General features: G+C 36.1%; 1 long non-coding RNA gene across 2 annotated transcripts; it reads left to right on the top strand.

Annotated features, from left to right (window-relative positions):
* Positions 1-2,614: 2,614 nt before the first annotated feature.
* On the top strand, positions 2,615-3,642 carry LOC145819802 (uncharacterized). 2 transcript variants are annotated; one of them, XR_014360574.1, is made up of 3 exons: positions 2,615-2,731; positions 3,067-3,111; positions 3,491-3,642. It is a non-coding gene; the product is annotated as an uncharacterized LOC145819802 (long non-coding RNA). The 2 variants fall into 2 exon arrangements; XR_014360575.1 differs by having other exon boundaries at positions 3,530-3,642.
* The last annotated feature ends 10,133 nt before the right edge of the window (positions 3,643-13,775 follow it).

The following is a 13,775-nucleotide window of genomic DNA, read 5'->3' on the forward strand; positions in this document are numbered from 1 at the left end:
CTTGACAGAAGGGCTAACTGTCAAACATCAGTACGGACAAGTGAGACAGAACCGAACATCAGGGATTGCAGCACAGACAACAAGCGTATGTGGAAACGCCAGGAGGTTGTTCAGAAGTGCAGAAGGGCAAAGGCTGGTTGTTCAGAAATAAGCTCCGAGCAAGGAAACTTGAGGATGTTGATGTGACAAACTCTGAAGTTTTCTAGTTGCTCCAGTGTTCATCATGCAAGGAGTTGCATGATAGTCAAGGGCATCCAAGCAGGGGGTGCAGGACATCCAATCAGGGGGTGTCGGATATCTTGGTTGCGCAAGTTCAAGCATAGCAGGTATAGACATCCGAGACAGGAAGCATGGAAGAGATCTGTGGGAGATAGGAGCAGTGGCTCTCTCCAAATCAGAGAGTGGTGTGAGTTGAGTTAAGGATGTCGGATTCCCTCCTCCTCTTGTATCTCTGGTGTTTTATCTCTAGCTTCAGGGGATGCAGCGTCTCAGTGAAGAGATGCAGACTATGTTGAATTTGGGCGTGACAAGATTAGCAGCAGTGTGTGCAGTGGATCACCTCACATGGGTTGAGGGGGTGATTTGTTGAATTCACCCATGTGTGAAAGGGGTGATCATCCAAGTCAAGTTTGGTTGGCAACAATGGGAAGGCAACCAACCAAAGTCCACCTTGGCGGCCACCAACCATGTCAAGGGTCAAGCATGGAGGCTACCCAAAGGCACTCCCACCTACTCCAATGTGTATAAATGGAGGGTGAGAGGAGAGGCCAAATGTGTGGTGTAAGTGAGAAAGAAAACCGTGAACCAAAGAGTGCGAGAGATGTGAGGCGGAGAGACCGTCTCCCTCGGTGTGAGCGAGGGAGACGGGTGAGTGGCTGAGTGAGGAGAGTGTGAGCTCCTCCTCTATTGTAATATTTCTGTAATCTCCTCATTGGTATAGTGATAACCGGTTACTCTCCCGTAGACGTAGGCATTGGGCCGAACCACGTAAAATATTGTGTCTCCTTGTGTGTGGGTGTGTTTTTCTGCTTGTTTTGATTTCTATAAGGTCTTGGGCGGGATCCCAGATCCCAACAATTACACTTCCATCTAAACTTAAAAGCAATAGTCCCCTCACACAGAATATATTGTCTACTTTGATATCATATCAAATTATTAACCACTAACTCATTTAAGTTATTAGCGAGTGTGCCAATTTAATTATTTATGTCAAATAAAATGGAGGGATGAGCTTGAACTCAAACTTTTCATACAAATAGCCTAAGGACAAAGACAAAAACCATTTCATTCAAACCATTTGAATTCATAGAACTCCCCCACTTCACACTAAGAAACAAGAAGAAGAAGCATAACACAAACATATGAAAACAACATAACACAAGACATACAAAAACAGCAAGAATAACATAAACATTGGAAAAACTTTTTTTCTTCTTCGTCACTTCCTCGGTGCCTTCTATTATTTCTTTTTTGCTTTCGCTTTCGCTTTCGCTTCACTTTTCTTTGGCAGCATTTCCAGCATCTTTCCATCACTTGTAATGACAGAACTGTTAGGGAAAATATGTGATTCCCCACAAGTAAATCAATCAATGGGAATAAAAACTAATGCGGAAAAATTAAATAAAAAACAACACAAGAATTTTTACGTGATTTTCTCAATGTGAGGTACGTTCACGGGATCGAAATCCGATTCCACTATCAACCAAATAAGTTCCAAACGATTACAAACGAGACACTAATGGTCTCACAAAACTACCCTTAGGTGAATTCCAAATAATCACAAATAAACAAAGAAGAAAGACCTTACCAAATAGATGAACCAAAATCTTCAGAACCAAAGTTGTAGAAGATCCAAAATAACGAACCAAATCAACCCACCAAATAATGATCAAACAAATTGATGCTCCACAAAACAAAGTCCACCGAATTGCTTGGTCAACTCAAGCACTACACTACAAAAATTTACACATTTGCCGACCACTTTTGCTGACCAAAAAAATTTTTGTCGCAAAAAAATGACATTTGCCGACCCAAAGTAAATTTCATAGCTAAAAATTGATACTGTTACTGACTAAAATTTTTGGTCGCAAATAAGTAATTTTTGCTGACCAAATTACACTAATTGTCACCAAAAATGTGGGCGGGAGAATGAAATTAAAAAGGGGGCTGCGTATGCTATTTTTAGCGACTAATATAATTTGGTCGCTGATACCAAAACGATGTTGTTTTGGTATCCAAATGCATTAGCCGACCATCAGTTTGGTAGGGGATGACTTTACTAATTCAAAAAAATATGAAAAATTCCTACGCGCCTCTTTCACACCTCAGTCCAATTCGATCAAAGCTCAGTCGCGCCACCTCACCGTACCTTCGTCTTCTCCACTCTCGTCATCGGTTTCAAAACCCTAACCCTACCTTTGATCTTCTCCAATCCCTCCATAAGCCGTATGTTCAAATCCAGACCCTACACTCCCCTCAACTGTTTCAAAACCTTTGTCTACAAAGGACTACCGCCAGACTCATCAAAACGACGATCTGGAACGGGCTGATTGTGATGAGAATGATCAGGCGGCGAGGCACATTAATGCATCGGAAATGAAATCGAAGATGGATAGTTCATTTTTGCCCTAATTTTTCTCTCCATTTCTGTTTAATCGACCCCTCGATCTTCTCTGATCAGAACTCTGCACCAGATTTGCTGATTCAGTCCAGCTCCAGGTTCAGCCTTGAGGTACACACCACTCTCCTCTCATTCTCTACCTCTGTTTTTCACTTTCTTTCTTTTCTTCACTTTTCTCTCAATGAATTCAAGATTCAGATTTCTTTTTTTGTTTATATTTTCCTTTTTTTCCCCTCAGAAACCAAAAGATTGGATCAATATACACATCTCTTACCTCAAATCTAGGTTTAATTTTTTCCTTCTTGTTGATTTCAATTTCTGCTGAAGATTTTTTGTTCCTATAATTTTCATTAGTTAACTGTTTGACCGAGAATGGCAGTGTTGACTTAGAACGGTTGATGATTGGTTCTACCTAGTTTATTAATTTGGTTGTTTTGGAAAAATAGAGAAAAATTGCCTCTATGGAATCTGATTCATCCACACTTTCTCAGGTATGCCTTTTTATTTATTTATTTATATAATTTTTTAATTCAAATGCTCATATTCAAGTGTTCTACAAAAAATTGATGGATTATACTTCTGTGTGTACTTCTCCAAATGGAGCAGAACTTGAATAAATTTAAGTTGTATAAATGCCAATTCATGTGGAAGTATTGGTCACTATTTCTGATTTTAGAGAATGTTTTAAGGATTGGGTTTAATAACTGAGATAGATATTACTATTATTTTTTAATATCTATATGATTATATCTATTTATTTGATCACTGGAAGGTTTGCAATTTTCTGAGGAGTCATATAAGCTGCAACTGTTCTGCAGATTTTTCCATTTCGGTTTCATGATCTTCACATTGATTGATTGCTATAATTAGGTTGAGACTGTCTTCCATGAGTTTGGCCATGCATTGCAGAACATGCTAACCAAACAAGATGAAGGTCTTGTTTCTGGTTCTCAAGGGATAGAGAATGATGCGCTGTTGAATTAGCTTATTAGTTCATGGAAAATTGGTGCTGCCAAAGGTAATATTTTATAACCATAAATATCTCAATTCTATATGTTGTGCCTACTTTTCTCCTCAGATTCTACATTTTTATTCATGGCTCAAGCAATTTGAAATTGTTATGTAGCCATATATTATAAGTTATTCTTGTGTTGGTGAAATATGACTGCCTTTTGGGGGTTTCTCACTGCATTGCCTTTGAATCCTTAGTCTGAATGTGAATTACTGCATACTTATTAAATATTTATGCAAGCACCAACATTTTGTTTATGTCGTTTTCAAAAGAAATGATTCCATAACCTGGTGTTCTGCTTCTAATGACTAAGGGATAATTTTCTTTGTAAAATGATTTTAGCATCTCTTCTTTTACTTTTCTCGTTTCATATTTGTAAAATAGTTCATCCCTAAGGAGGTTTAATTAATGACATATCAGTTAACCACTAATTGTTAGTTCCTGGATTCTTCATGCGTGGGTGTGCCATTCCCACTTAAAAAACCATATTTTTATTTTAGTATGTGAATATAACAAAAGTTTACATATCTAAATGCATAGATAGTCCAAACTTCAATTTTTCATAGACATGATGCTTCAGTGTTCTTGAACCTGAGCCTGTTCTTGCTTCAGATATTGAGAATTGAAGTTAATATTTGGGTGCAATTGGAGGCTGTTCACAACAGGATGACATATATGTGCATATTATCAAAAATGCTTTAAAATAGATTAGCAGAATGAGATGGAATTCTCCAAATACTATTGTTGATGAGATATGTAATGAATAGAAAATTTGACGTTGATTGCTATATCTGAAACAATAGAGGTGTTTGAACCTCTTGGAACAATCTCTCTCAACTCTTACTGTTTCTACTGTGATTTCAGCTATTATAGCCATCTGTGTTGTGTTGATCCAGAATTGTTGATTCAATTGCCTGTACACAGAGGTATGGTAGGTAGTTTTATGAATTAGGAATAGTGATGATTAAGGAAAGCTTGTAAAATCTAGGGCAATATGGAAGGGCAATTGTTTGAATTGGCTTGGTTTTGAAAGTGTTTGGTTGCTTGAAATTATTGCTGGAATTTCTAGATCGCTAATAAGAGGTTTTCAAAATTGTTTTTATATGAATTTTCCAAAAGCAATGTATTGTTAGAACCTTAGGGAAAAACAGTGTGAAATAAACTGTTGCAAGTGGTCTATAAAATGAGCTTGTTTAAGAAGGTTGTATGGTGCTCTCTAACTTCTCAAAGATGTCAGTCTCTCTGTCCATTCTTATTTTTTGACACATCATTTGAGTGTCTAACTTTTACTTTGTGTATGCATATCAAAATCACATTGTTTTTGTGCGAGAATGAAATATACCTTTTGGTTGTATGTTTACTAAGGATAATCAATTTTTTTTTTTACTGAACTGTACTTTTAGATCTCTTTGATATTTTCTTCTCCTTCATTTTCTGTAATTGTTCATTGTATTCATGCAGCGTATCAAGATTGAAGGGATTAAAAATGACCCATGGTTCTGACAGAACTATGTGGCTGTTAAACAAGGAGAAAATGAAGATGTGAATTTGGATGATGTTCATGCAGTCTAACAAATTGTCATAATTGATCTTCTCACTGCATTTTTACCAGTAATCACGAAATGACATGACGTGTAGTACCAAGTTCTTGAGCTCATGTTCTGAAAGAAGTGATTTACCTTACTGTGTATTGTGTTATTCTTTTAGGTCTACAGTTCCTGGAAAGAAACCAACTACTCAACACAGTGGTGCTATGAGAATTACATCCAGGTGTGTTTTGGTATCTCAGTATACATGTTCTGCTTATACTCTTTTATTTATTTATTTATCATTATCATATAAACATGCTTATGTTTGTTCAGAGCTATCTAGGAACTGCTCTTGTAATGTAGGTTTGTACCAAACTACAAGCCTATCCTTCCTTGCGCCTGCATTATCAAGGCCAATGCTTGCTAATGATCTTTTCGGATTTATCTATTTGAATTTTCTGATTGATATTTGATAATTATGGTAAAAGTGAAATCATGGTTTCTATTGGCTGATTTAACCGGAATCTATGTCGCATTGTAAGAGATGATGACAATTTGATGTTGCCCCTTCAATGAATTCTGTCTATAAATTTTAATTACCGACTTAAGTGAAGATATTTCATACTTGTTTAATTCTTAAGAACAAAGAACTAACAGTGACAGCATATCGACTTGCATGTTCTTATCTCTTCTTAAATCTTCCTTGATTTTGGTTTTTGTAGATATGTGTGCTAGATACTTACATATGTTTGTGGGATTCACTTCTCAGGTTCGGAGTATGAAGCGTGCAAAAGACATACGAGATCAATTGGAGGGGCTATTGGAGACGGTTGAAATTGAACTGACATCAAACTCCAATGACCTACAAGGAATAAAGAAGGCTATAACAGCAGGTGAAGATATAACAAATCTTTGCTTCTGATGACTAGAAGTTGGACTACATAGTCATCGTGAATCGTTGTCATCTCCATCATGTTAAGTTTCATTCATTCATTTTCTTTTTCTATATTAATCTTCAGGCTATTTCCCTCATTCTGCGAGGCTACAGAAGAGTGGATTTTATAAGGCAGTTAAGCATCTCCAGACTGTTCATATTCACCCCACCTCTGGTTTAGCACAGGTAAGACATGTATTTGTCATTAATTGGTGTTATCGATAATGATGAGAGGTTCTGACCCCAAATCTATTGCATTGTATATGTGGTAAATGCAATGGCTTGTATATATTACTTATTTGGATTACTATTTTTATAAATTTTCCAACCTTGAGCAATTGGGATAGATTCTGCTAAGTGATGACAGAACTTAAAAACTTTCCAGTTTATGTTGATCTTCATAGACACTAGTTGCATAGCTTTCTTCCAAACTTAGATTAGATAAAAGTCATAAGGTTGACCTACTTAAAGGAAGGTACCCGTGATGTCACCTAGAGGCCTGATTATTTTATTTCACTCCATAAGAACATTACGTCTAGAATTTTTCACACTAATTCTTATTGTGAGGATAAAAGTACTTATTTTTCATCTGTGAAGTCATCAAACAAGAATCAGGATATATTCAAATTTCTTTTCTGCATTCAGATTGGTTTCAATAAGTTTTGTGTTTGCCTTGGAATATTTGATTCCATGCCAGTTGTTTCCCCTATGTGGATATAAATCTCAAACCTCATTTTTGTGTTTTTTTCCCTCCTTAGATGAAATGGACACGGTTCTAACACACACACACAAAAAATGTTTGTGTTTCCTTTTGCCTATTTGGTGTGACCATATGGCAAGAGGGACTTGTTCCTAGTCTTTTATCATGGTATGGCATTCATTAAATTGTTAATTGAATTAGTAAAATTTGCTGATGTATGCCAAATTGACATTTTTTTTTTTTTGATAGACTTCTAGATTTGATGTTTAAAGTGGTTGCTTGAGTCTTCTTTCAAAATGCTGATTTGGTAGACGATTTAGGCATATTAATATCGTATCTCCCATCGCGGACAATTTGGTTTCTGGGACCTCTCAAGCACGAAAAGCTTCTTCAATCCTATTATAACTATTCTCTTATAGGAAAAATAATGTACTTATAATCTACAAATAGATAAAGCAAAGCTTATGTATATGCACAATGCGAATTTTATTGTCCAAGATGTCATGTATGCATGTATGTACGCACTCTTTCATCCATAGAGGGAGCCATGCATGCATGTGGTATTGAATATTGGAAAGTATGACCGATGAAATGGAAGAGTCATGATTTTGCATGAAACTTATAGTTTCTTTCTTTCCCTTGGTAGGTGCTCCCAAGATGGGTTGTTTACCATGAATTGGTTTTGACAACCAATGAGTACATGCGGCAGGTAAACATCAATTTTGTTTTTGTACCCCTTTCTCAAATTTCGCAGATAGTATAAAGTTCCGTTACGCAATGGTTCTGCAGGAGTTATACTTTGTCCATTAGAGACTAATTTGAGAAGTTGAGTTACAGGTTACTGAATTAAAACCTGAATGGTTGGTGGAAATAGCTCCTCACTATTATCAGTTGAAGGATGTGGAGGATTGTACGCTTTCTCTCTCTCTCTCTCTCTCCCCCCAAAATGACATCTTCTGTTGCTTCAGTTGTGTGAAAACCATTCTTTTTCAAATTAACTCAGTTTGAATTTAACTTTACTTTGAAGTTTGTGGTTTTAAGAAAAGCTGGGATATCTTCCTTGAATATTGCAAAAGATTTAATTTTTTGAAACTGTATTGATGTTCAAAGCTCTATATGTTCTTAAATGAAGTCGTTAAATGTTTTTTTGAAAAAAAGTTCTGTCACAAAGTTTCACAGAAATTTTATTATTTGCGAGATGTGATTTGCAGCTTTTAAGTTTGAATTTTAAATGGTAGCAACTGTGCATGAGAAGAGGGAAAGAAAAAGAACATGCAGTATGGTTATAAAATTTCTTAACAAAACAAAAGGGTAGATGCACCCTATTGTAAGTTGGGTAGTAGAAAGGTCTTGACATTTTTGTGTTCTGAACCTGCTCTGATTTGCTATTGGACTAGATCACCAATTTCTCCAATATCCTCCTATGTGCTTAGATTCAGAAGATGCAGAAAGTAAAACTTGTCGAACAACCCTTTATATAGTCATATTCGATTCATGCACAGGCTTTATTAAAAACATCATGCATGCGTAAGATAAAAGTTCTTTAATTGGATAGTACTCTCAAAGCAGTCATGGTATTAGTTTGAGTTGTTGATAGATTTACCTGTTTGCATATTCAATGGACAATCTTATCTATGTCAAGATCACGTAGTTTCTTTGTAGGACGATTTTATTCAACACGTGGGATTTGATTTATTTTTATTTTTTATTTATTTTACTTTTTTGTTGTTGTGTTGAATGATTTTAAAGAACATTTCTAATATGCCTTGGGAGTTGAGGAGTGTGCTTATGGGTGCCTATGTTTGCTAATATGCCAAAAATTAACCAACGGGCTAATTCGATTGATAGAGAAGTTGACGTTATCTGTAAGACTATTAATTGCGAAGATCTGGTGCTACTAATCGTTGCTGTCAACCTACCTCACAAAAAATCAATGTAAAACAGATGGAGCATAACCTACCCCACAAAAAATGCCACCTTAGTTGGAGCCTTAGACCCAAACTCCTTCCCAAGAAAAAAAGAAAGATCAATGTTGGCTGCTCAAGACTTTATAATAAGTTGTTACTTTAATGCATCCCATCCTCTTCCCCTTCAATGTGGAGAATGGCATAAAGGCAGCCAAGAAGATCCACCAACTCCCCACAAAAAGTAATATCCTAGAAAATTTGACTTATCTTTTTTGAGCACTGAGGTAGTCACTAATATCAGTTGTCCAGCTTATTATATTATGGGGCACTGTCCAAACAATAAACTTTTTTTTTTTAAAGAACTAGACATGTCAAAACAAAATGACCTGGGTGAGAGGCTTCAGTCATATCAGCCAAAAAATTATTACTAGATTTCATTGACATTTCTCGCATATCCTGCAGGTATTGTTTAGATTGATTTGATGCAGGATTGGACACTATCTTTTATTGCTTTCTCTACATCATGAGCAAACCAGTCTTGTCTTATTGTAACTTTTTGGTACTAAACTGCCTTGTGCTTAGAGGCAGCTACCTAATACATATAGAATCCCTGTTAAAAGTTTATTGAGCACTGAGAATTTCATATTTCAGATCTCTAATTGGAACTTTTTTGTACTGAACTGCCTTATGCTTTAGTTACTATATCATTCATTGTTGCTTGTAGGTCGGTGATCCTCTTGAGAAGGCTGCACTTAAGGGAATAGAATGGAGTTATAAATCTGATGAGAAGGCTATGCCGAAAAAGTAAGCAGCAACATTAGTTGTCACTATTTAATTAGTACTCAATTGTTGTTTGTCTTGGTCTTTACATGATATAAATTGTTCCAATCTTTAATCTCTCTTACACCCTCGATTTGTTCTAACTAATGTTATTTATCACTTTTCTTATTGTAGTTAGATATCTTCAATGTTGTACTTATAAAAAGAAAATGATGAGGGAAAAAATATGCTAATGGACAATATGAAAGGCTAAATTTTATCTTTACTTGTGAAACAAATCTGAATCAAAGGCCGGCTGCCCTCATTAATGCAACGGAAAATATATTTCCAGTTCATTTGCACAGATACAGACTCGAACACATATGTATAAGTGCTCCAGCAGTGCTTTGGGCCCTAAATGTGTTGAAATATGATGCTCCTCCACTCTTACTCCCTCTACTGCTCCTGCTCTTGCTATGTGAATCAGCCACCTAAGCAAGGAGCACCATTTTGTTTCTTTTCCATTGAAATGGTCAAAATGTTTACGTTTCTTAGGAAATCAAAACGAAACATGAATGAATACTGAAATTCCATTGTTTCCACCGAAACATACCAAATGCACCAAAACACATGGGATAAGTGTGAATATTTACTTGTTGCTCGCTTGATCGATAATAACTCCAGTTCCCCTCTGTTTGTTGTCTTGCATATTTAGGTTACATGGACTAGAAACAGTGACATTATAGTTACTTGTGCAGTCTATAATTCATTGTTTAATGAATAATTGTTTCCATCTCTTGTTCATCTTTCACTTCATTGGTTTTTGTAAAAGGCTATTATGTTAAGTTTTTCCCAATCCTAATTTTATTTTCAACAATTTCAAGGGAGGTGGCAATGTTGTACAGATTGTGCAGAGACACCACTTCGCATCTCACTTGAAACGGATGGCAGTTGTTGTTCGTGCTTTGTAGAATTTCTTGCTTTTGTGAAGGTTATCTGGTTGCCCGTTTTCTTTTCCTACTTACTTTTAGATTTTGAGTTGATGCACAAAAGTATAATTAATAAATAGACGTACTACATTTTAATAAACAATATATGACTTGAAATTTTGAGAAAATGTTGTAATGGTTTATATAAATAGACACCACTACATTTTCTTCTTCTATATAAATAGACACCACAGCTACGTAGCTATAAATAGACACCACTACAATGTATACATTTGTTTTTTTGTTGATAATTAACGTTGTAACATACGAAACTACACACACTCCAATTAATGTGCTTAACATGGTGCATTTGGAGGGTGTAAAATTGTGTCATATTGAAGACCTACAAATGGATATACATGGATTGAAAGTGATGCACTTTGCACCTTTCGTTTTGGCTCTTCTGGAAGTCCTGTGATTCCTCTCTTAATTTTATTGCTTTTAGAAGAGCTTAGTTATTACTTTAAGTTTTGCTTCGTAGACATCTTGACCAAGTTATGCTGCTATTGCTTGTGTGTATGGCCTATCTGCTACTATCTTGAGGCTTAAATCCTGAGGCATTACTGATCTTAATGATGGTTGACTCTGTGGCTGCATAGGTCTGCTATGTTGCCTATTGAACAGAGTTGCTATGCTGCTGATTGCTGATATGTTCAAATACAGTCTTGGTTTCTGCTGTGTTGTAATAATTGGTCAGATATGTTTAGGCTATTCTTGGCATTAGGACTGAGATGTAGGTAAATCTGTCACCAATATTTGACAGATTTGGTTTCTGCTGTGTCTTTAAATTTGACATCCTTGGGATGAGCTGAAAATTCAATATATTTGTTTCTCCTCTCTTTTGACCCTTCCACCTGGTTATGTTTGCTAGCAGAGGCATATATTATTGCTTGTCCTTGAGCCATTCAATTATCTCTTCTAGTTCTCAATTATTAGACTAACTGGATTCTAATTGAACCATTATTTTTTTCCTTTTCCCCAGAGTTGCAAGACATTCTCCCTGGAATTATTAACCAATTGGGTATGTGCAGTTGTGTTTCTTATAATATCATTTTCTTTTATGTTAAATGGATCTGTTTATTCTTAACATTGAAAAGATTCTCCTGATGTGTTTACTCACTGGATTTCCTTCTTTCAGGGCCCGATAACTTGGTCAACTTGAGGAAGCTGGCAAAGCAGTTCCAGAAGCAGGCACCTGGTGCCGGTGCTGCTGCCAATGCAACTGCTGCGCAAGAAGATGACGATGACCAGGTTCCGGACCTTGTGGCTGGTGAGACCTTTGAAGCAGCTGCAGAGGAGAGAAACTTAATTTTATTGAGACCTCGTGGCTCTTAGTTATTACAATGGAGGATTAAATATTTTTGGATGGATGTGTATGGATAACAAATATTAGTAGTTTTATTTGTTGATAGCTGCGCATGGATAACAAATAGTTATGTTTCAAATTGTTATGCTAGATGGATGTGACTTGTGAATGAAAACTTAGAATAGTTGTATTGTGTCGAATGTTAATGAATTATGTATTGTGTCGAATGTTAATGATTCAATTAATTTGAATGATGCTTTAAAAGTATAGGTTTATTATGGATTGAATGAATTATTAGGAATTATAGGTGTATTGTTTTTCTACTTTGGCGACCAATTTATTAGTCGCGACATCCAAAATAATTTTTTTTCACAAAAAATGACAATTGCCGACCAAGAGTTTTGGTCGCAAAAAATACATCTATTGCCGACCAAAACAGCTCTTGGTCGTGGAAATTCACTTTTGCCGACCAAAAGTTTTGGTCGCGAAAAGTAACAAATGGCGACCAAAAAATTTGGTCGCGAAATGTAATAATTGGCGACCAAACTTTTTGGTCGCGAAATGTGACAATTGGTGACTAAAAAATTTGGTCGGGAAAATATCACTTTTCGCGACCAAAGTGTTTTGGCGACAAAATAAATTAGTCGTGGTAATTAAATATTTAGCGACCAAAAATTTAGTCGGCAAATCCAACTTTTGCCGACCAACCACAATTTTTGGTCGCGAATTACTTTTGCCGACCCTCAATTGGTGACCAAAGTAACGACCAAAAAAATTGGTCGCGGATAATTTTTGCCTACCAAAAATAGACTTTTAGCGACCAATTTTTTTTGTTGCTAAAAGTGTTAATTCTTGTAGTGCTATTACACCAACTAAAGTGTATTCTGTTGCAGCCCTCTTAATGCATCCGATGAACATAATATATACATATATATATATATATATATATATTGTGAATCTAGGTTTTTATCAAAACCTTAGTTGTTTCTAAATTGGATTGGGTCTCCCAAAAATTAGATATAATATATTAAAATATATTATACGTAAACCAAGTCAAATTAAAATTCTTTAACAAACCAATTGGGTCCCACACTCCAATAAGGAGGTATACCCAATAATTCTCCCCCTACCGACTTAGGTGGAGATATCAACCATACCCGCCAAAGTTCGACACTTCAAATGTTTGTCCCTCAACAAAGTCTTTGTCAACATATCCGAAATATTATCATCTGTATGAACCTTTTCGAGTTATAACAATTTCGAATCTAACACATCACGAATCCAGTGGTATCTCACATCAATGTGTTTCGATCTCGAATGAAAAGTAGAATTTTTACTCAAGTGAATAGCACTTTGACTATCACAATAAAGCACATACTTTTCTTGCTTTAAACCCAACTCTTGCAAAAATTTCTTCAACCATAACTCTTCTTTGCAAGCTTCCGTAATAGCAATAAATTTAGCTTCGATAGTTGAGAGAGCAACACATTTTTGTAATTTAGATTGCCATGCCACAGCTTCCCCTGCAAAAGTCATCAAATACCCCGAAGTAGATTTCCTAGAATCAATATCACTGGCCATGTCAGAATCTGTGAACCCATCAAGCATCGGCTTACCATCCCCAAAACACAAACACACCTTCGAAGTCCCTCGAAGATATCTTAGAATCCATTTTACCGCTGCCCAATGTTCTTTACCTGGATTAGAGAGAAACCGACTCACCACACCAACGGCGTGAGCAATATTCGGTCTTGTACAAACCATGGCGTACATCAAAGAACCAACTGCTGAAGCATAAGGAACTTTCAGCATCTCTTCCTTGTCTTTCTCACTTGTAGGACATTGATTCGAACTAAGCTTGAAGTGACCCGCAAGTGGACAACCAACTAGCTTTGCTTTATTTATGTTGAGCCTCTCAAGAACTTTCTCAATGTAGCTTTCTTGAGACAACCAAATCAGTCCCTCTTTGCGATCACGAACAATTTTCATACCAAGAATTTACTTTGCTGGTCCCAAATC

The sequence above is a fragment of the Camellia sinensis genome, chromosome 2 (genome assembly GCF_055761805.1).
Source record: "Camellia sinensis isolate YWXY chromosome 2, ASM5576180v1, whole genome shotgun sequence".
In the NCBI taxonomy this organism is placed as follows: domain Eukaryota; kingdom Viridiplantae; phylum Streptophyta; class Magnoliopsida; order Ericales; family Theaceae; genus Camellia; species Camellia sinensis.